The 24,638-nt window shown below is 38.5% G+C and overlaps 1 protein-coding gene across 7 annotated transcripts in view; it reads right to left on the minus strand.

Moving 5' to 3' along the window:
* TTLL7 (tubulin tyrosine ligase like 7) overlaps positions 1–20,158 on the minus strand; it is a 136,816-nt gene extending 116,658 nt beyond the window's left edge. For 3 of the 7 annotated variants that reach the window (XM_017869094.1, XM_017869092.1, XM_017869093.1), the window contains exons 1-3: positions 19,902–20,131; positions 19,282–19,365; positions 18,756–18,877 (exon numbers count right to left, since the gene is read on the minus strand). The gene's annotated coding sequence lies outside the window, so the exon portion shown is untranslated. Of the gene's footprint in view, positions 1–18,755; positions 18,878–19,281; positions 19,366–19,901 lie in introns of all 7 variants that reach the window. The other 4 variants (XM_017869097.1, XM_017869091.1, XM_017869096.1 and 1 more) reach the window with 2 other exon arrangements.
* Between the last annotated feature and the right edge of the window lie 4,480 nt (positions 20,159–24,638).

The following is a 24,638-nucleotide window of genomic DNA, read 5'->3' on the forward strand; positions in this document are numbered from 1 at the left end:
CACATGTACCCTAGAACTTAAAGTATAATAAAAAAAAAGAGAAAAAAATAAAATAAAATAGGTGGCAAAATTATTAATATTTTAGTATCTTTATAACTGATTTTTATAACTCATTTATTAAAAATTAGTTTAAATCAGAATTATATCAGAAGCTTTTCAATAAAGGAAGAGGTACTTTGGCACTTGGAAAAGGAGAAGTAAATGAGAATGACAGCAGAGCATATAGTTAAAACCCTGAAATTCTAGTCTAGCAATGATTAAAATGGAAATTACTAATATAAAAGACATTTGACTTATTTATCAATTATCATATTAGTCGCTTACAATTTCAAAATACTTACGGAGCCTAAGATAAATAAACTTGACTCTGAACTGATTCTTATTCATCAACACATACTAAAAGTACCTAATGGCCTAAAAGTCTTATGACCATGACTCCTCCCATTGAATTAGTTTGGACAGGAAGGATCCGGGCCCTTCTCTTGGGAGCTCTCAGAAGCAGAGAGGAGACCAAGCTTAGCTTCACAGCCCACAAATGTAATCACCCAACATTACACAACCAGTTCACGAAGACCATGGTATTGCAGTAACGAAAGTTTAATTAACAGGAGGCCAGCCACACAGAAGACAGAGCTATCACTCAAATCAGTCTCTCTGAAGCCTCAGCGATTAGGGTTTTTCAAGAATAGTTTAGTGGGCAAGGGGCTAGTGAATGGGGAATGTTGACAGGCTGGGGATGAAATCATAGGGGTGTGGAAAATGTTCCTTGTGTGCTGAGTCTGCTTCCGGGTGGAGGCCACAGGACCAGTTGAATCAGGAGTTGAGGGTCCAGGTCACCCAACAGTCAGAAATGCAGAAGTCTGAAAAACATCTCAAAAGGCCAATCTTAGGTTCTACAATATGGATTTTAGAGAAATAATTGGGTAAGTCACAAATCTTATATCCAGATCAATGGCTGGTTGTTGTTTAACTACACCTACACTTTAACACAATGCAGGCTCCTCTCATAATCCTAACCTTGTGGTATTCATTAGTTTTAAAAAGGCAGTTTAATTTGGGAAAGAACTATTATCATCCTTGCTTTAAGGTTAAACTATAAACTAAATTCCATCCAAAATTAGCTTGGCCTACACCTAGGAATGACCAAAGACAGCTTGGAAGTTAGAAGCAAAATGGAGTCAACTGTGTCAGAGTTCTCTCACTGTCATAATTATGCAAAGGGGCTTCACAAACACCACAGTGAATCTAAGTACTCTTGGGGTAATCCTGAGAAGGTTTTAATGGTGTGAAAATGTATGGGGCTTGCAGAACTTGCTTATGGCAAATTTTCAAGGGATTACCAATGAAAACAAAATCAACTCTAATAAAGACTCAAAAGATTTTTAAAAATCAAATACACATCATGTTCTTCTAATAGCTGACTTTAAAAGACCACTAAGGAATCAAGCCAATCTTCTGGAATGCTTGTGCAATTACTACAAATTAACACTTCTGTTCAATGAAAACATATATGCAGAAGCTAGGGCTTAATTCATCTTTTAATGAGTAAGAATTTACCAAATCCCAACAATTTTATCTTCTCTTTCCCTTGACAGACTTCACTGATGGTTAAAAGAATATTCTAGAAGAAAAATTTTGGTCTGAAGAAAAAAAAATTACACTTCCCTCCAGTAAAAGTGGAGGTGGTAGTCTTGCCTATTATATTTGTGCATACGACTGCTGGCTAAGATAGGCATTTGGAGCCACAGTGAATGCGGCTGGAGCACAGAGGCACAATCATAGCTCACTTCCACCTTGAACTCCTGGGCTCAAGGGATCCTCCCACTTCAACATCTCAAGTAGCTGGGACTACAGGCGCACACCAACACCCCGGATAATTTTTAATTTTTTTTCTGTAGAACAGGATCTTGCCATCTTGGCCAGGCTTGTCCCTTTCAAGTGCTAAAAGAAAATAACTGTTAATCCCATTTCCTGTATCTGGCCAAACTATCATTCAGGAAACAGGAGTGAAAAAAGACATTCTGGACAAAGGAAAGCTAAGAAAATTTGATACTAACAGATATCCCATGTGAAAGAATGGCTTCAGAAAACTCTCTTAACACAAAGAAAATGATAACAAAAGAAATCTGAGATCTTCAGAAAGGAAAGATAATAATAGAAACGGGAAAAATACAAGTACACATAACAGATCATCACTAACATGCAATTCGTTCATAATATTTTATGGAAAAAGCAACCATCTGTTCTGGTACTCAAAGTATGTATAGGAAATACTTTAAACAATTATAATTAAAAAGAAAAGAGAGTAAAAGGACCAAAATGGAAGTAAAGTCTTCTATACTTAATTCAAAGTTGAAAAATATAAGAAGTAGGCTATGATAAACAACATATGCATAAAGCAATACTAAGAGCAACCACTAAGAAAAATAGTAATAATACCTAGGCCAACCACTAAGAAAACTATACAAAGCTATATGTTTTAAAAACGTATAAATACATCAAAATGCAACTCTAAAAAATATCCAAGTAATCGACAGAAAGGCAAGAAAAAGAAATAGAGAAATGAGAGAAAGGAAATAAAAAACAAGAGGAAAAAAGCAGACTTGATATATCAATAATTACTTCACACATAAATGTTACAGACACATCAATTAGGAGATTGGCACTGTAAATTTTAAAATGCAACCCAACTATATGGTATCTATAAAAACTTCTTTTCACACATAATGACATGTGTAGACTGAAGGTAAAAATAAGGAAAAGACATATCATGCAAGTATTTATTTTTAAAAAGCAGAAGTGGCTATATCAATACCAGACAAAATAAATTTCAAAGCAAAAAAAAATCACTAGAGCCAAGAAAGGCTACTGCAAAATTATAAAAGCTCAATTCACCAAGAAGATATAACAATAATAAATGTATATTTACTATACAAGAGGGCTTCAAAATACACAAGGCAAAACTAATAGATCTAAAAGTTTAAAATCAACAAAGGTAGCTAGAGATTTCAATACCCCATTCTCAGAAATTAATAGAATTACTAAATTAAAAATCAGCAAAGATACAGGAAAACTGAGCAATATCATCAACTGTAGGCTATGATTGACATTAGACATTCTACTCAACAATTTCTCAAGTGCCCATAGAGCACTCACCAAGATGCACCATCTCACGGTTCATAAAACATGTCTTAGCATATTTAAAAGAATTTAAACCATACAGAGTATGTTATCTGGCTAAATTGAATTAAACTAGAAACCAATAACAGAAACAGCAGCAAAATCTTCAAATGCTTGGAATTAAACAATACATTTCTAAATAGTCCATGAATCATATTTTTTTGAAACCACATAGAACTGAGTAAAAGTAAAAAGAAAACATAACAGAATCTGTCAAATGCAGCTAAAGCCCAGCTGAGAGGGAAATTTGACACCTAAATGCTTACATTAGAAAAGAGAAATACTCTCAAGTTAATAATCTAAGTTCCTATTTCAAGTAATCACAAGAGGAAGAAAACAAAAATCCAAAGTAGACAGAAAAAATTATATAAATATAAGAAATAAATGAAATTGAAAACAGGAAAACAATAGGGGAAATAAATGAAACCAAAAAAACGAGTCTTCAGTAGCATTTCTATACACCAATATTGTTCTAGCTGATAGCCAAATCAGCAACACAATCCCATTTACAACAGCCACACACACAAATAAAATGAAATATGTACAAATATATCTAGCAAAAGAACTGAAAGATCGCTAGAGGGAGAACTATAAAACACTGCTGAAAGAAATCAGAGATAACACAAAAATGGAAAAATATTCCATGCCCATGGGTTGAAAGAATCAGAATCATTTAAATGGCCACACTGCCCAAAGCAACTTATAGATTCAATGCTATTCCTATCAAAATACCAATGTCATTTTTCACAGAAGTAGAAAAAACTATTTGAAAATTCATACAGAACCAAAAAAGAGCCCTGATAGCCCAAACAAACAATCCTAAGCAAAAAGGACAAACCTGGAGGCATCACATTACCAGACTTCAAACTGTACAAGGCTACAGTAAACAAAATAGCATGGTAATGGTAGAAAAACAAATCCTTAGACCAATGGAACAGAATACATAACATAGAAATAAACCCGCATAGCGACACCTCTCTGATCTTTGACAAAGTTGACAAAAATAAGCAATAAGGGGCCAGGCATGGTGACTCACACCTGTAATCCCAGCACTTTGGGAGGCCAAGGCAGGTGGATCACCTGATGTCAGGAGTTCAAGACCAGTCTGGGCAACATGGTGAAACCCCATCTCTACTAAAAATACAAAACGTAACTGGGCATGGTGGCGCACACTGTAATCCCACCTACTTGAGAGGTTGAGGCACGAGAATCGCTTGAACCCAGGAGGCGGAGGCTGCAGTGAGCCAAGATTGCGCCACTGCACTGAAGCCTAGTGACAGAGTGAGACCCTGTCTCAAAAAAATAAAATAAAATAAATAAGCAATAAGAAAAAGACTCCCTATTCAATAAATGACACTGGGATAACTGGCTAGCCACGTGCAGAAGCAAGAAACTGGACAACTACCTCTCACCACGAGCAAAAATTAACTCAAGATGGATTAAAGATTTAAATGCAACCCCTCAAACTATAAAAATCCTAGAAGAAAACCTAGGAAATACACTTCCTAGCAAACACTGGCTTTGACAAAGAATTTATGGCTAAGCCCCCAAATGCAACTGCAACAATAACAAAAATTGCCAAGTGGGATCTCATCAAACTAAAGAGCTTTTGTACAGCAAAAGAAACTATCAACAGAGTAAACAGACAACCTACAGAATGGGAGAAAATATTTGCAAACCATGTATCTGACAAAGCTATAATATCCAGAATCTGAAAGGAACTTAAATAGCTGAAAAATCAAAAAACAAATAACTTTGTTAAAAAATGGGCAAAAGGCTGCGTGCAGTGGCCCACACCTGTAATCTCAGCAATTTGTAAGGCCGAGGCAGGAGGATAGCTTGAGCCCAGAGTTTGAGACCAGCCAGGGCAATACAGTGAGACTTCATCTCTACAAAATATAAACAAAATTAGCTGAGTGTGGTGGTGTGAACCTTTAGTCCTAGCTACTCAGGAGACTGAGATGGGAGGACTGCTTCAGCCCAGGAGTCAAGGCTGCAATGAGCCAAGATTGTGCCACTACACTCCACCCTGGGTGACAGAGTGAGACCCTGTCCCCCCCCAAAAAATGGGCAAAAGACATGAATAGACACTTCTCAAAAGAAGATTGACAAGTGGCCAACAAACATATGAAAAAATGCTCAACATCACTAATCATCAGAGAAATGCAAACCAAAACCACAATGACATACCATCTCGCATCAGTCAGAATGGCAACTAACAAAAAGTCAAAAAACAACAGATGCCAGCAAGGCTGCAGAGAAAAGAGAACCCTTATACACTGCTGGTGGGAAGGTAAATTAGTTCAGCTACTGTGGAAGGGTGTTTGGAGATTTCTCAAATAACTTAAAACAGAACTACCATTCAACCCAGCAATCTCATTACTGGATATATATCCAAAAGAAAATAAGTTGTTCTACCAAAAAGATACATGCACTTATATAATATGTTCATTGCAGTGCTATTCACAATAGCAAAGACATAAAATCAACATAGGTGCCCATCAATGGTGGACTGGATAAAGAAAATGTGGTACATATACACCATGGAATGCTACGCAGCCATAAAAAGTATGAGATTATATCTTTTGCAGCAACATGGATGCAGCTGGAGGCCATTATCCTAAGCAAATTAATGCAGGAACAGGAAACCAAATACTGCATGTTCTCACTTATAAGTGGCAACTAAACACTGGGTACTCACGAACATAAAGATGGCAACAATAGACACTGGGGACTACTTGAGAGGGGAGAGAGGGAGGGGGACATGGGCTGAAAAACTACCGACTGGGTACTATCCTCACTACATGGGTTATGGGACTATCCATATCCCAAACCTCAGCATCATGTAATATACCCAGGTAACAAACCTGCATATGTACCCCTTGTATTAAAATAAAATAAAATAAAATAAAAAAATAAAATAAAATAAAATAAAATAATAAAGTCTTCTAAAAGAATGTATAAAATTGATAAACATCTAGCAAAACGGACAAGGATTTTGTACTAGTCAGGGTTCTCCAGAGGAAGAGAACTAGTAGGATATATGACTACATATATAAGGGAGTTTATTAGGGAGAATTGGCTCACAGGATTACGCGGCAAAGTCCCACAAAAGGCCGCCTGCAAGCTGGGGAAGACAGAAGCTGGTAGTGGCTCAGTCTGAGTCCGAAAGCCTCAAACCAGGGAAGCCAACAGTGTAGCCCTCAGTCTGTGGCCAAAGGCCTAAGAACCCCTGGCAATTCCCTGGTGCAAGTCCCAGAACCCAAAGGCCAAAGAGTCTGCAGTTTGAGGTCCACGGGCAGGAGAAGCAGAAGGAAGCATCAAAGGCTGGAGAAAGAAGGCAGCCAGAAGGCTCAGCAAGCAAAGCTTATCCCAGCTTCTTCTGCCTGCTTTGTTCTAGCTACACTGGCATAATGAGGGTGGGTCTTCCTCTACCAGTCCACTGACTCAAATGTCAGTCTCCTCTGGCAGCACCCTCACGGACACACCTAGAAATAATACTTTACCAGTTATCTAGGCATCCTTCAATCCAATCAAGTTGACACCTAATATTAACAATCACAGATTTTTTAAAAGATAAGACTCAAGTCACCAGTATCAAAAATGAAACAAAGACGAGTGAGGATTGCTTCAGCCCAGGAGTTCGAGACCAACCTGGGCAACACAGCGAGACCTGTCTCGTTAAAAAAAAAAAAAAAAAAAAAAAAAAAAGATTATCTCAACAGAATCTAAAGACAATAAAAGGATAATAAGAGAAAATTATGAATAACTTTACTGTTATGAATTCAACAACTTAGAGGAAACTAATCAATTCCTTAAAAAAACACAAACTACCCAATCTCAGGCAAGATAAAACAGATCACCTAAATAGTTCTATAACTACTAAAGAAATAATTCTGATTTTGTCATTAAATATCGTGAAAAAGAAATGTCCAGACAAAGGTGGTTTTATTGTGGGATTTTGTCAAACACTCAATGAAGAATTAACACCAATTTTATACAAACTCTTTCAGAAAATAGAAGAAGAAACACTTTCCAACTCATTTTATGAGACCAATAGTACTCTGACAACCAAAGCCAAAGAAGCACCCAGAATAGAAACTGCAGACCAATATATCTCATCCACTTAGATGCAAAAATCCTTAAAATTTTGCAAGCTGAATCTAACAATATTTGTGGATATACTGTGTGTGTACCTAATATGTGTGTATGTGTAATATATGTATAAGTATGTGCTGTCATGACAAAGTGAGATTTGTTTCATGTATGCAAGGCTGATTCAACATTCAAAAGTAAATCAATGTAATTACCATATCAATGAGCTAAGAAAGAAAAATCATACATCCATATCAATTGATACTAAAAAAACATTTGATGTAATTCAACATTCATTCAGGATAAAATGTCTCGGTATACTAAGGACAAAGAGAAACTTTCTTGATCCCATAAAGAGCATGTACAAAAAACTGACACAATTAGCATTACATTTAATAGCGAAAGACTGATTTCCTTCTATGATTAAGAAGAAGGCAGCCGTGCGCAGTGGCTCACGCCTGTAATCCCAGCTCTTTGGGAGGCTGAGGCGGGTGGATCACCTGAGGTCAGGAGTTCAAGACCAGCCTGACCAATATGGTGAAATCCCCTCTCTATTAAAAATACAAAATTAGCCAGGAGTGGCAGCATGCACCTGTGTCCCAGCTACTCAAGAGGCTGAAAGAGCAGAATTGCTTGAATCCGAGAGGCAGAGGTTTCAGTGAGCCGAGATTGTGCCACTGCACTCTAGCCTGGGCAACAGAGCAAGACTCCATCTCAAAAAAAAAAAAAAAAAGAAAGAGAAGAAGCAGCAGCAGCCAAGGATGCCCACTCTCACCACTTTTATTTAACATAGTACAGGAAGTTCCAGCCATTACAATAAAGCAAGAAAAATGAAGACATACAGATTGGAAAGAAATAAAACTGTCTCTATTTTCTGATGACATGATTGTCTACATTTTTAAAAAATCCTCAAAAGGTCTATAATTCTCAGAACCAAAAAATGAAGAACCCAAGATCAACACACAAAAATCAACTGCATTTCTACATCTTGACAATGAAGAAATGGAAATGAAAATTTAAAATTCAATATCATTTACAGTTGCTCCAAAGAAAATTTAAAACGTAGGCATAAATCTAAGAAAACGTGCAAGATTTATATAATTACAATTATAATTGTGCAGGAAGGTTTACATGAAAAAAAAGAAAGAAAAAACAAAAAAATTAAAAAATTATAAAATGCTGATGAAAGAAATCAATGAAGACCTAAATACTTGGGGACATGCCATGTTCATGGATTGAAAGAAGCAACACAGTGATGATGGCAATTCTCCTTAAATCAATGTATAGGTTTAACACAATTTCTATTAACATTTGGTTAAGTTACTGCAATGAAATTCTACATTGGATAGATTTTTTTAAAGTGACTCTTCCACAGGGACAAATTCCATTGAAATCAAATTTAATTTGTAAAATAATTATGGCATGTATCATCATTACACAGTCTCAAGGATAATACTGTGGACTTCAAATAAGGAGGAACAGAATTAGTAAACAGCAATTTGAAACAATTCTAACAATTTTTTTTAAACTGCTAATAACATAATGCTACATAGGCAACAAAAGCAAAAATAAACAAATGGGACTACATCAACCTTAAAACATTTTCTGCACCAAGGGACACAATCAACAGAGTGAAAAGGCAATGTACAAAATGAGAAAATGTTTGCAAAACATTATCTGACAAGGAGTTGATACCTATAATATATAAAGAACTACAACTCAAGAACAAAAAATCAAATAACCCTATTTATTTGTTTATTCTATAATTTCAACTTCTATCTTAGATTCAGGGGGTGCATGTGCAGATTTCTCACCTGAGTATATTGCATGATGCTGAGGTTTGGGGTATAATTGATTCCATTGCACAGGTAGTGAGCTAAGTACCCAATGAGTAGTTTTTCTGCCCACATTCTTCCCCCTCCTACCGCCCTATAGTAATCCCCAGAGTCTATTATTGCCATCTTTATGTCCATGAGTACCCAGTGTTCAGCTGCCACTTATAAGTGAGAACATGCAGTATTTGGTTTCCTGTTCCTGCATTAATTTGCTTAGGATAATGGCCTCCAGCTGCATCCATGTTGCTGCAAAAGATATAATCTCATACTTTTTATGGCTGCGTAGCATTCCATGGTGTATATGTACCACATTTTCTTTATGCAATCCACCACTGATGGCACCTCAGTTGATTTCATGTCTTTGCTACTGTGAATAGTGCTACAATGAACATATTATACAAGTGCATGTATCTTTTTGATAGAACAACTTATTTTCTTTTGGATATATATCCAGTAATGAGATTGCTGGGTCGAATGGTAGTTCTGTTTTAAGTTATTTGAGAAATCTCCCAACTGCCTTCCACAGTGGCTGAACTAATTTACCTTCCCACCAGCAGTGTATAAGGTTTCTCCTTTCCCTGCAGCCTTGCTGGCATCTGTTGTTTTTTGACTTTTTGTTAGTTGCCATTCTGACTGATGCGAGATGTTATGTCATTGTGGTTTTGATTTGCATTTCTCTGGTGATTAGTAATGTTAAGCACTTTTTCATATTTGTTAGCCAGTTGCCCATCTTCTTTTGAGAAGTGTCTGTTTGTGTTTTTTGCCCACTTTTTTTTTTTTTTTTTGAAATGGAGTCTCACTCTGTCTCCAGGCTGGAGTGCAGTGGCACGATCTCAGCTCACTGCAACCTCCGTCTCTCGGATTGATTCAAGCAATCCTCCTGCCTCAGCCTCCCGAGTAGCTGGAACTAGCGGCGTGAGCCCACCACGCCCAGCTAATTTTTGTATTTTTAGTAGAGATGGGGTTTCACCATATTGGCCAGAATGTCTCAATCTCCTGACCTCATGATCTACCTGGTTCGGCCCTCCAAAGTGCTGGGATTACAGGCATGAGTCACTGCACCTGGCCTTTTGCCCACTTTTTAATGGTGTTACCTGTTTTTTGTTTGTTCAACTGTTTATGTTCTTTAGATTCTGGATATTATAGCTTTGTCAGATACATAGTTTGCAGACATTTTCTCCCATTCTGTAGGTTGTCTGTCTACTCTGTTGATAGTTTATTTTGCTGTACAGAAGCTCTTTACTTTGATTAGGTCCCACTTATAAATTTTTTTGCTGCAATTGCTTTTGGGGACTTAGCCATAAATTCTTTATCAAGGCAGTGTTGGGAAGGGTATTTCTTAGGTTTTCTTACAGGATTTTTTATAGTGTGAGGCCTTATATTTAAATCCTTAAAAGAGCTAGTTTTTGTACCCGGTGAGGGGTAGGTGTCCAGTTTCATTTTTCTGCATATGGCTAGCCAGTTATCCCAGTATCTTTTATTGAATAGGGAAACAGGAAGTCTTTTCCGTATTAGTTTTGTCAACTTTGTCAAAGATGAGATGGCAGTCACCGTGTCAAAGCGTGAGATGGCAGTTATGCTTTATTTCTGGATTCTCTATTCTGTTTCACTGGTCTATGTGTCTGTTTTTGTACCAGTACTATGGCTATTTTGTTTACTACAGTCTTACAGTTTGAAGTCGGGTATTGTGATGCCTCCAGCTTTGTTCTTTTTGCTTAGGATTGCTTTAGCTATGCAAGGTCTTTTTTGGTTCCCTATGAATTTTCAAATAGTTTTGTGTTTTTTTGTTTGTTTTCAGTTCTGTGAAAAATGACTTTGGTTATTGATTATTCTAATCCATGAGCATGGAATTTTTTTGTCATCTTTTTGGTATGCAGTCTCTGATTTCTTTCAGCAGTGTCTTGTAGTTGTCCTTGCGGAGATCTTCCACCTCCTTGATTAGATGTATTCTTAGGCTTTGGTGGTTGCTGTTATTATTGTTGTTGGGGATTTTTTTTGGTGGCTACTGTAAATGGGATTGCATTCTTGATTTGGCTCTTAGATTGAATGTTATTGGTGTACAGAAATGTTACTGGTTTTGTGCATTGGTCTTTTATCCTGAAACTGTATAAAAGTTGTTTATCAGTTCCAGGGCCTTTTGGCAGAGTCTTTGGGGTTTTCTAGGTATTGGATCGTATCAATGAGGAGAGATGATTTGATTTCTTATTTGGATGCCTTTTCTTTCTTTCTCTTGCCTGACTGCTCTGGCTAGGACTTCCAATAACGCTATTTAAAAATGGGCTAATGCCCTGAACAGAAAGAGGATATACAAATGACCAACAAGCAAATGAAAAGATGCCCAATATTACTAATCGTAAGAGAAATACAAATCAAATCTGTAATGAATATCACACTGCACCCATTAAGACAGCTACAATCAAAATATCATAAAATAAGTGGCAAGGTTGAAGAGAAATTGCAATACCTGAGCACTGTTGGTGTGATAGTAAAATGGTGCAACTCCTATGGAAAACAATATGGAGGCTCCTCAAAAATTAAAAATAGAACTACCATATGCTCTAGCAATTTCACTTCAGGGTATAATCTGAAAAAAATTAACGGCACAGTCTTGAAAAGGTATTTGCATACCCATGTTCGTAGAAGCAGTGTTCACAAGAGCCAACAGGTGGAAGCAACAAAACTGTCCATGGATGATGAATGGATAAACAAATGTGGTGTATACTTACAATGGAATAGTATTCAGCTTTAAAAAGTAAGGAAATTCTGACATATCCTACAACATGGATGAATCTAGAGGACAATTTTATATTAAGTGAAATAAGCCAGTTACAAGAGACAAGTATGTATGATTCCACTTGTATGCGGTATCTGAAGTGGTCAAATTCAGAGAAACATAAAGTAGAATGGGGTTACCAGGGGCAGAGGGTGAGGCTAGGGAGAGGTGGGTAAAAACTGGAATTGTTTAATGAGTATAGAGTTTGAGGTTTACAAGATGAAAAAGTTCTGAAGGTCTGTTTCACAACAATGTGAACTGTATACTACTGCACTGTACATTTTAAAATGGTTAAGATGTTTTTATCACAGTAAAAAAATTATATAGCCAGGCATGGTGGTTCACACCTGTAATCCCTGCGTTTTGGAATGCTAAGGCTGTTGGATCACTTGAGCTCAGGACTTTGAGACCAGCTTGGGCGATATGGCAAAACCCTGTGTTTATTAAAAAATACAAAAACTAGCTGGGCATGGTGGTACACCTGTAGTCCCAGCTACTCACGGGGCTGAGGTGGGAGGATCGCTTGAGCCCAGGAATTTAAGACTGCAGTGAACCATTATCACACCACTGCACTCCAGTCTAGGTGACAGAGGGAGACCTTGTCTCAAAAAAAGAAAATATATATATATTAAAAATAATGCTGCAAAATATTTACTGGAAGAAAAATTTGCCTTTGTGGAATGCCTACAATCATCCAAACAATTACATAAATACTAAGATTTTCACACTCTTGAACTATATTATCAGGTAATTTTACTTGGAGATTTAAATCACTCTATTTACAGATATTGCTGAGTGTATTTGCTTAATTTTATTCCCAGTAGAAGCTACACTTGAGGACCTTCACACATCCTATGTTTATGTTATTCTAAGTCCACAAAATTCACAGATACACTCTTAAGTACAATATGGAAGGATATGCCCTACTAGAATGAAAAATCATATTCACTTTTAATCCTAAGTCAAGGATGAAAATAGGTCTTAATGCATATTATATACTCAAGATAAATGTTTAAAAAAGAAAATGCCTCTTATTCTGAAATGTCAACCCCGTAACATATGTAGCAGTAAATGTTCTTTCTGCCAAAAATGCTCATTTGGCACTGATTTTTGACAAGTGAAAAGGTTTTTTGCACATATATATATAGTTCACTTAATTTTGAGAAGCACTGATCCCTCCCTTTCAAATTTTCCTTACTAGTTGTCCATTTCCCTATCATTATTGTGGCAAGTTCCAGAAACAACTTGTTTGTATTTTCCAGAAAAATAATGGGTTGAAAAGTATATGTACCAACTAAGGGGGAAGCTGATGTAAACTGGAAATAGGCATCACAGAATAGTTTTAAAAAATTCAGTTAATGTGAGAAGATACTTTTCCTCAAATACTCTAAAAGAAAAAAAAAACAAAGGGACTAATAAACCAGTAAATGTTGTCCTCGTATTTACATATGACAGCAAATACTAGCATCTACTGTCAAAATTAGTATCTAAAACAGGCAGCTATAGACCAATTTCAAATCTCTTTATGATTCTGCATGCTAATTCTGTCTTGCTTTTCTCTCTAGCTCCATTTTCACATTGTAAAATGGTGGAAATTTATCTGCTAATCTTTAAAATTCTAGATTTAAAAGATGCTAAAAAAATTATCATCTTGGATGTGATCAAACCTAAAGATAAATGAAAATGTCCCCATCTGGTTTCATAAATATTAAAACTAACTGGAGTCGATAGAAAGAAGTATTCAGGTTTTTTTTTTTTTTTTTTTTTTTTTTTTGGAGGAAATATGTTGAGGTTATCTGAGCTTTTCCCAAAACAACTAGCATGTATTTGTTTGTTAACTGCAGACTGACTGATTCTAAATATAGACTAAGATGTGCGCTAAAATTACTGTCCTGATTTTCAGCAATCACTATGAATATCACACATGGTCATAGATTTTATTTGTTAAGTACCTTGAAAAAAATAGATTTTTAAATAATAGTAGTGACAAAATACACATGACAATTTTCGCATCGAATGCAATCATTCAAATTAAACCCAAAGATGCTAACTTTTTCTACCAACATTTTACATTATGACATAGTGTTAGGACCACATCAATTAAAGCAGATTTTACACAATAAAGTTTAAGAGGAGTCATTTCACTTACAAAACAAAAATAGTCCTACCTTGGAGGTATAGCTAAGCATCCTGAAAATTCCAATCCAACAAATAGCATTGAAATGGTCTTGAAGCTGCTGCCTAGATTACTGCTGAGCCACCTTCCAAATCTAAAATGCTCAATTTACTTTAAAAGCCAAATTCACTACATATACACTAATGGAAGAGGGAGGAAAATGTTTATAAAAACAGCTACTGCCATTATGTTGAATTAGACATGGTGCCAGCTCACACTCTGCAAAATAGGGGGTAAGAGAGATGAAAATGTTCTAAATAATCCTTTGTCAAATATACTGTTCCACTACACATAACTAAGCAGAAAGACAAAAATAACACAGAAGTTAGAAAGCTCAGGTGCTACAGCACAATTTAGAAAAAGCAAAGGTTGTGAGGTGGGGGGAGGGGGGAGGGATAGCATTAGGAGATATACCTAATGTAAATGACGAGTAACAAACCTGCACGTATAATTAAAAAAAGAAAAAGCAAACAATGTGGATGGTTCCATATGCCCAGTAGACCAACAATCTCACCAATTTCAAAAGAAAGGATCAGAGACCTTTGGATCAGCCACAGAGAAGACCCAGTGAATGCTGGACTACTTAACTCTAAACCTTCAAAGAAAACATAAGCCAACTAGTTGCTTGCAAGTAAAAAGTGAAAGTAAAAAGGGGAAATTTTACTTATCACTCACCTTCCCAGAGCCAAAACAATTCCAATACCTTGGCTCTGTCAACTACTGTGTGTACTATGGGCAGAAGTGTGTTAACAGATAAATGTCAAATGGGAAATAACAGAAATAAAGATTAGCGGAGAATAGTCAAGCTTATTTAACTTTCCTACTTTAACTTAACTCCTGGAAAAATGTTTGCTAAGCTCACTTCAACTTTGACAGATAATGCCTGAGAGAAATGGAGACAGATTTACCACCTTCTAAGAGCTTACAAACTTTTTAATAATAGGTTTCAACTAAACACAGGACAAATTCTGCCTAAAATACTCTGCCTATGTTAATGTCCAGCTTCTATCAGAAATCCTCTTTCAGGACCTGAAAAGTGGGGTGGGAATCCTCTTTTTGGTTTATAATGTGATGCTTTTGTTTTCATTGTTTCAAGTCTCTCAAGACGGATAGCATAGCGTAAGAACCTGCCTCTCTGTTCCCTAGTTGTGCCCTCAGGCACATGCATCCGCCTGGGCTCTGCTTCCACTGGCTGTCATAGACACTTAATGGCCTGCCTACCTCAATGGATTCCCAGCCTTGTGACCTCAATGGATTCCCAGCCTTGAAAGAGAGTAGAGGCAGGACAGTGAGGAAGCTCACGTGAGAACCTAGAGGAGCAAGTCAGGAGCCCAAAGTACCTGTCCAACAGTGGGCCCCAGCCCTTCTCATTGCAAGAAAGTAGGGCCTGTATCCCTAAAATGGATAGAGGAAACTGAAGCGCAGTCCCTCTCCTCCATGAGGGGAATTTCCTCTGGTGGAAGGATACTGGGAACAAGGGGAGAAGAAGCATCTGAATGCTGAGAAGAGATGTTGGGAACTTTATGCATCTGACAATCACTGTGCTCAAAGGTCATCTCTGGCAAATGTACAGGGGAGGCAGCAGAGGTCTTTAATGTCTGTCAAGTGTCCCTCCCTCATACCTTATACCTTGTACCCAGGACTTCTGCTCAGATCTAAGCAGAGTTCCCAAATTCCTGCTCTCGCCTTTGTGAATTCCCCAAATTGGAGTGCAAAAGTGAGCTCACAGCTGTGCCTTGCAATATCAGGACCCCGAAGCTGGAGACTGGGAATCTGATACAGGAGGATGGAAGAAGCTGAAATTTGAAGGAGACAGATATGTGTGTTGTGGGTGAGGGAATGCAGAGGTTTATAGCTGAAGTCCACAAATACAACACTGGGACCAGAAAGTAGTCTATCACATTATCACATATTCTCCTTCTCTGACTATAAACTCTTACTCACTCCCACCAAGCCTGTTCTCCAACTTAGTATCTTCTCTCCTCAGTAACACCAACTGCCTGCCTTTCTCCCAGTCCCCATGATTTAATCAGTCTTTAGTCTAATCAAAAGAAGTTGCTTGAAAGAGTATAATCTGAGGAGCCACAGACAAGATTGGGTGTTATTAATTATTAATATGCAAATATTCTATAATCAACATATAAGTGTTCCAAAGTGAACATGGGGAATTGATATAGTTTGGATATGGGTCCCCATCCAAATCTCATGTTGAATTTTATTCCCCAGTGTTGGAGGTGGGGCCTGGTGGCAAATATTTGAATCCTGGGGACATATCCATTATGAATGGCTTAGCACATCCCTTTGGTGATAAGTGAGCACTCACTCTTGAGTTCTCACAAGATCTGGTCATTTAAGGTGTGTGGCACCACCCCCTCACTCTCTCTCTTGCTCCTGCTTTCTGCTATGTTTGACGTGCCTGCTCCCCCTTCCCCTTCAACATGGTTGGAAGCTTTCTAAGGCCTCCCCAGAAGCAGATGCTGCTATGCTTCCAGTACAGCCTGCAGAACTGTGAGCCAAATAAACCTCTTTTCTTATAAATTACCTAGTTTCAGGTATTTATTTATAGCAATGCAAGAATGGCCTAATATAAGAACTCAGTAGTTTCAAAATTTGCTTAAAAAAGTGCAACTTCAAGACCTCATAGCCTTTAACCCAGAAATTTTATTTCTGAGACTCTGTGCTAAGGAACTAATATTCAAAACACAAAAAAGAGCATATGCACAAAGATGTTCATCATAGTGCTATTATTATCATCAATAATTGTTTATTATGATGTCATCAATAGTGACAACAATAGGGAATAATACATCTACCAAATGGAAAATTATGTAGGCATTTTGAAGCCTGCTTTTAGGCACTTTAAACCTAGTATTAAGCCCAACTGTAATTAAATGAAAACTAAAGTTATAGAATTTTAAATTTTAAAATAATATAAAAGTAATATAGATACCATAATTAAAACTACACATGAAAAAAGTGGAAAGAAACATGTCAAAAATGAATAGCGAGTATCTTTAGTTGGTGAGATTATGAGGGTGTTTTTTTCCTTTTTATATTCTTATAGTTTCCAAATTGTTCATAATTATCTAATGGGGTCAGAGCTAAAAGGCAAATTCCTTTGGAAGAGGAAAATTGTACTTGCACAGAAAACTTTTTCTGGGTTTAGTTGACAATCCTTTTAGTACCCAGGAAACAGACCATTTCCCGGAAGGGGACTCGGGGCAAAGGATATGGAGAATGCAAGAAAGAGAAATGATTAACAGATCAGAAACAGATCTCACTGTCTGACATTCAAGTTTCTTCATGACCTTTCACCATGTATCCAAACAGTAGATGGGCACTTCTTAGCTGAACCTTTATTTGGCATTCTCTTTGCCTATCAGAATCCTCCCAATCTCTGAGACTGATTTAACTCACTTCAACCCATGAAGATCTTCCTGATCCTCTGATCATCCAAGGCTCTACTATTTCTCCTTTCTCTTAAGGTATTGCTATAGCAGTTAGGTCTGCAACACGTTTTTCTGGTATTAAGCCAATTCTAAATTATTTGTTAATTACTCATATTTAAGTAAAAATTTCCCCTGCCAGACTTTAAGTTCCTTGAAGTGTGGAATTTAGATGGTTTGCAGACTGTAGTCATTGGACAGAGAGAGGAGAGAGAGTAGTTCTAAAGCCAAGTTGGTATTATATTCATACCCTCAGTGATGTCATCTAAGTAAAATGTGCTGCCTCTGTTTTAAACTGTTGCTGCTGACCATCCATCACCAGGACATGCACTTTCCTTTTTTTTTTTTTAATAGCAGTGGTATTGTATTGTATTTTTGCTTATTCATTCATACCAGTTCTGCTGTCCCCCTTAGGATTAAACAGATTGGATTGCAAGATTTTCAGGATATAGGTTATAGCTATGTAAAGAGCAAAATGAAATGACCTTTTAGGAATCAAACTCAAGACCCTTCACAAGACCCCACTTCTAATCCTCTTGTTTGAACAACAAATATAAATGTATGCCTCCATTTTATGTCCTTATTTAGGCAGTGGTCTTTATCAATATCCCTATTAACTTGAAAAAGAATTCTCCAATGTAAATGGTTCAATACTTTAGAAATGACAAAGATGACTCTGTTCCTGCCTACCATCAATACTATGTGAGTATTTAGAGATAATGAGCATCTGTACTATAGCAACCTGCCTCCTGAGACATAAACAAGAGATGCATTTCTTAAGAGAAACCCATAAGTCACTAATGAAAGCAAGTCAAAGAACCCATCAACAGGCAAAGAAAGACCTAGCATCCATTATTTTTACAGAAGAAGCATAGAAGGTCAATATAATTGTTGACTCTGATGGGCAGGGTGACAACAAACTAATTCAGTTTCCCACTATATAAGAACTACATTTTACTACAACACTCATATTTCTGAACTAAGAATCAAGGCTTGTCCAAATTCCATGGCTTACTGAGTGGTCTTGAACCTTCTCTGAATTTTGTTCCTTAGTCTGTAAAATGCAGTTATCACCTGTTATGCAAAATCACAGAGTTGTAATGAATCAAATAACATTATCTTAGTATGGGTTCACCTGTCACCCTATTGTGGGGTGCAGTTCAGTCGCATACCTCATGAACTAATTGACTATTATAACTGTAAATGTCTCCGTAACATTTAAGAAAGAAAAAGATTTCCAGAGTTCTTACTTTTTTAATCGACATCTCCAACACTTGAGCATCCACCACATATCACTGCCAAAAATTTGCTGAACGTCTCCGACCTCACTCTCCTATGTAGTGTTGTTCACGTATTTTTTGCCATATGCTTTCTAAGAAAATAGATTTTTTCACATGATTCAAACATCTTTCTTTCATATTGAAGGAGCAATAATTGCATATGCAGAAAGTTTACAGGTTGCTGTTGCTGTTGAGATTACTCCTCAATTAATTCTGTTTAATATCTAATAGATCATATATATGTATATATGTATATAATAGAGCATACACACACACACACACACACACGCACTTGGACACACTTCATTAATACAGTGGAAAGTCCATGGACTATAGAGTCAGGAAAACCTGTATTCGAATTCCTGTTCTGTGACCTTGAGAATGCAATTTAACTTCCCTGCTCCTCAGTTTACACATTTGGTTCTGGATTATGATAACTTAATAAAATATGATATATAAAAGTAAGTGCCCAGGTTATGAAGGTACTATTTCCTACCTCTCATAAATCCTTTCTTTCTATGGCAGGTTCAATCAAACCCATCCAGAATACAAGGCAACTTTCACATCAGTTGAGGGAACGCTGCGATGTGATAAAAGAGGATGATGGCATGAGTCAGGCATCCAATAGAGCAAGACATGCAGAAAGTGAGAGACATCGACAAGGGCCCTAGACTTCACTCGCATGTTTGAAAAGGGCATTAATCTGACACACTTTCAAGAATGCCCCGCGTACTCGCGGAGGCTTATACCAAGATGTGGGAAAACGACGGAATTACAGAATAAACCAGCAGGGAGCCTCCTCGTTCACCCAAGCCGACCCCGCCCGCCCGAGTCTCCCATCTGGAGCCTAAAAACTGAGCTGAGATCACGGCAACTGACCCCGTCCCTTCCACCCTCTCCCTCCCCCATTCTGCCCAAACCTCTCAGCGCACGAATGGTGCTGAATCATTTGCACGAACGCAGCAGCTCCCGGTTCCGCGGCTCCCAGCGGGGACGGTGTCCCCAGAGCAGTGACAGTCCGGGGATGGGGGCACAGAAAGAGGGGCGGGGTGGAGCCTTTGGGGGCGTGGGGACATGGAAGGTGGTCGGGGGAGGATGGCGGCAGCAGGTACTCACCAGGGTGAGGAAAGCCCAGCCCAGGTCCTCGCGTCCCCGCTGCGGGGGGTCCCCCAGCTGTTCCCGCGTCTCGCGGCTTCCACGCGAGCGGCCGCCCGGACTCGGCAGCCTGCGCTGGTGGTCCGGTGCTCTCCTCCGCCCGCCCACCGCCAGTGGCAGCCACGGCTCGGGACTCCGGTGCTCGACACGGAGCGCCTGGAACAGCTGTCGCTGCCCAAGCGGGTGGCGGCTACCGCTGGGCCAGACCATTCGCCTGCTGCGGCCGGGGGTGCACGACGTACCGAGAGGCGCGGGCGCCTGGGGCCGGCGATGGTTGGGAGGAATCAAGGTCGCGGGGAATCCTCTGCCCCCTCGGAGTCAGGAGGTCTTGTACACAAGAGTGATCAACGAAGGGGCCGCTGCCTCTTCTGGGGGTTTACTGAAGACACTGCTCGAGTTTTCCCGCGCCACACCCCCCTCCCCGTTTGCCTTGGTCCCGCTCGGGGCTCCTTTAGAACGCGGCAAACAGAGGACTTAGCAACGCGAGCGCCTGGGCGGCGCCCCTCCTCAGAGATGCGAGAGGCGCTGGCCTGAGCGCCTCCTCCCACTTCTCTCTACCTCCCGGCTCCGAGGCGCCCAATCATCCTGCCTGTCTGACCACAGACATCTTCCCACAAAACGTGGAGCCTCTTGAACCTTTGAAGAGAGTCTTCAGCTCTTTTATCTAAGCATCTTTGTGAAGCAAAGAATAAACGGGTATCTGAGGCCAGCTCGAAAGTTAGGAAATGAAATCAGGTGGGGCCCCATCCCGCAGGTGCTGGGGGACAGCTCTGACCTAGAGTTCCTGCTAAGCAAATGGTGAACCACGGCAGTTGTAAAAAATGTAGATTTAGAAAGCCATTTCGAGATAAAGATGTACAAAAGATTATTGCAGAAATTAAAGAATATTTGAGGTTCATTGTTCACCATTTTAGAGTTGAGTGTCTTGAAAACGGGAAGGCAATCATGTCTTCTCATGAAATGAATTGTATAGAACTGGAAGAAGTCCCAACACATGAATTCCTTAGACTTTTGTGGTCCCTGCTTCTATCACACCGGGCTCACACGGGTTCATTTCAGACCATGGTGAAGATCAGGACCAGTGTACAGTTTTCCCTGTAGAAAAAAAGAAAAGATAGAACAGAATTGGCAACTACCTATAAAATGTGATTAAACGTAGAAAAAAAAAGGCCCTCCAAGTGCATCCCAAATAAAATTTCATAATTAATTTAAAGTTTTGTCCTTTATTGAGTAAATCAACATAAATTCGGCACTTTCTATAGACCACTGTACTGAGAATAGTCTCATTTTCATTTCTTCATTTATTCTTCTAAAAAATCCTGTGAGATTGGTAACCTGCAATAGATCTCCATACAACCTTGCCAGCAATAGGAACTGATCTTCCCAGTAAGGGCATATTCTCATAAAGGACACTGGGGAGAAACTGGGCTCAGGGTTTGTCGTGCTGGGTTAAAGTCTCACGATCATAAGCTGCAGAGCAGACATTGCCACCTGGAGTTTTTGACTTGTTCCTTTCCCCTACAATGCCTCTGGGAACGGTATACATTAAACCATGTCACATCTGATTGCAACTTGAATGTGAGTCTGTTTATCCTTCCTTTGTGAGAAGGGGTTTTAGAGTGGAGAGGGAGCAGTTAGGTGTCTAGGGTAGGCACCACCCTGAGGCAAAAAGAGTGATCAGAAAGAAGAAGCTGGACTTCACACACAACTAACCGAACATCAGTATCACAATACACTGTCAGGGTCACATGAGGGTGAAGAGGAATTCTCCACTGCCTTCTTGTTAATCATCTTTACATCATCATTTTCACTATATCACACTTTACACTACGTATACACTATTACCGTATTACATGTTATCACTCTTCTATTCCCGGAAGGGTCAAGAATTTTTCAATGAACCTATTATCATGGATCCTCATATACCTTATCAAAAAAATGTTTAAGTAACAGAGGTATTGGCAACACTTAACATCACCTCAAGAAAGCTTTTTGAGAAACCAGGAATAAAATTAAATTGTTTCCATATGATATGACATTGTTATTATGTTAATGGTTGTTGTAAAGGTTCACACGTCAGCACCAGCACAACAGAAATCCCCAAAGCTCCATGTTGCCAAGGAGCTGGAGCATTGGGTCCTCAGTGACCAGACTGGCCTCAGGCTCAGAAATGTGTGATTCTTCTCTCCATGTGCAGTTGTTTCTCTTTCAAAGGCAACAACAGGAACAGAACACAGATGAGGCGTCTTCTGAATTAGTGCTTTATGTCAGATGTCAGATGATAGGGATATAGAAAGGGATTTAGAACCTTATGATTTGTGGTCCTGATGGACCTGTGACATCTGCAGCAATCTATTTGTATAAGTTGACATTCTTAGAACATACGTTTCTGAATGAAGAGGGGAATTTTTGTGCTGGCAGCCTTGGGAAACTGTCAAAAGAAGTGGAAGGAATGGTGTGATGCCTGCCTTCCCTGCTTTCCTCAAAGTCCTCAAATGGTTTTGAGCCTGCTGTGGAAAGAACTTAGGGTCAAACGCTACATAATCATCTTCCCCACAAATGACTTTGTGAAATTTAAGTTCTAAGAAGTAGTACTTTAGGCCTGGTAACAAAGGATAGCACAGGGCTGGCAAGACAGCCATTCCCTCACCCAACCTGCAATAGACCTCCATACAGCCTTGCCAGAAATAGGAACTGATCTGCCCAGTGAGGCCACACTGGTGGCCAATACAGGGTCCAGGTAACTTAAGTAGGAGCCCAGAGCAGTAAAGCAGGAGTGTTATTACTCCTGAGCACCTGAAAGACACTGCTGAGGATTTCTTGCCCGAATGATGGAGCCTAGGGAGGCAGTGCAGGGTCAAGGGAATGATTATTAAACTTAAGATGATTGTTAAACCTTATTTAGGCACCGATATTAACATAAACTCATTTGTATTCACAAACTAGCGTGATCTGGGAACATTCCAATAATATTACTTTTTAAATGATACTAATGAGAGCTAGAGAGAAAGAGAATACTTAATGCCTTTGATAAAACTGCACTGTGAGCCACAAAATGTTAAATCTTGATGCAAGATATTCAATTACCTGCTATGTGTTGGTCTCTTACCAAAGCATGTGGTGACATTAACCTCTCAACTTACTCTTGCTGAAGAGAGTGTTTAATCGTGTTGTTTCTGTTTGCGTTTAGCTAACACTTATTAAACCATTAGTGTTTGAGTGAGTAACTAGTATTATGTGAAGTAAGTAGTATCATCACTCCCATTTTATAAATGAAGAAACTGAGAATTACAAGGGTGTATTAATTTGTGAAAGGTAGCACATCTGGAAAGAGACAAAGCTAGATTTCAAACTCTAACCAATACATGATATGAATATCAGCATATTTTGACTGTCTCCTGCTATGGAGAACAACATATACAGTGCATGTGTCTCTGCAGTAGAAAATCTATTTTTTATTTATTTTTAAAAACCTGTTTTCAACTCTCATTTCTAAGAGGAAATGAATCATTTCCCACAGAAGATTTAAATGACAGTCTTCCCAGTGGAAACATTGGATACCCTTTTCTAGGTTTCTGTGCTCAGAAAAGAGACCCTGAATTGAAGAGTAAGTGAACCTTGCAGCATAAACTTGACCAGTGATGCCTAAAATTCTTGCTACAAAATTATGATTGCAGGAACTCTTGCATGAGACTCTGGAAACTAGATCCTTAAGAAGTTCTGTAGGTCGTTCTAACGTACAGCCAAGTTTGACCAGACCATACTGGACAAAAATAATATGGGGCCTACAAAAAAAATATTCAGCCTTCTAGACTTAACCCCTTACTCCCATCTTTTATTGAGACGGAAATGAGAGGCTGGTATTTAAAACCTACTTTATGTAATTTTACATTTATCATATAAAATGCATTTATTAAAGGGCTTAGAATTTTTTCTCAGTGTTGTTTTGATCATTCTCAACAAATCTTCAAAGAGCCCCAAATTTAAAATGATACTCATTTGAAATTACTTTTATGTATAGATATTAGACTTTAGGCCCTTTTAAATTATTATATGGCGTTTTATATAAGACAAAAAGCAGTATTGCATTAGACTTTTGTATTAATTTTTGGAGAATTTACATGACAGTAAGTAACTTCATCCAAGAAGATAATAAGCTTTTCTAGTTTATATTTTTTCATTTCCCAGTCATATTTTTATAATTTTGCTTATATATGTTCTGTAACTTTCCTACCAAATTTTGTGTAACGCTTGTATTCTGAATGAAATATTCTTTCCATTTCCTTTTCTAGGGGTTTTTACCAGAACAGAGAGATGACACTTTCTGTAATGTATTTTGTATTCATGCATTGCACCAAATTATCTTATTACTTTTTTTCATGAGTCCTTTGGATTTTCTAAGAAAACAGGCATATCAGCAATATCAAGAACTTTGTTTCTGGCTGGGCGCAATGGCTTATGCCTTAATCCCAACACTTTGGAAGGCCGATGTGAAAGGGACACTTGACCCCAAGGAATTTGAGACCAGCCTGGGTGACATAAGGAGATCTGTCTCTACAAAAAATAAAAAATTAGCTGGGCATGGTGACACCTGCTTACAGTCCCAGCTACTCAGCAGGCCAATGTGGGAAGATCCCTTAGTCCAGGTGTTCAAGGCTGCAGTGAGCCTTGATCACGCCACTGTGCTCCACCCCGACC

Source organism: Rhinopithecus bieti, unplaced genomic scaffold (genome assembly GCF_001698545.2).
Source record: "Rhinopithecus bieti isolate Rb0 unplaced genomic scaffold, ASM169854v2 scaffold_4600, whole genome shotgun sequence".
NCBI lineage: Eukaryota > Metazoa > Chordata > Mammalia > Primates > Cercopithecidae > Rhinopithecus > Rhinopithecus bieti.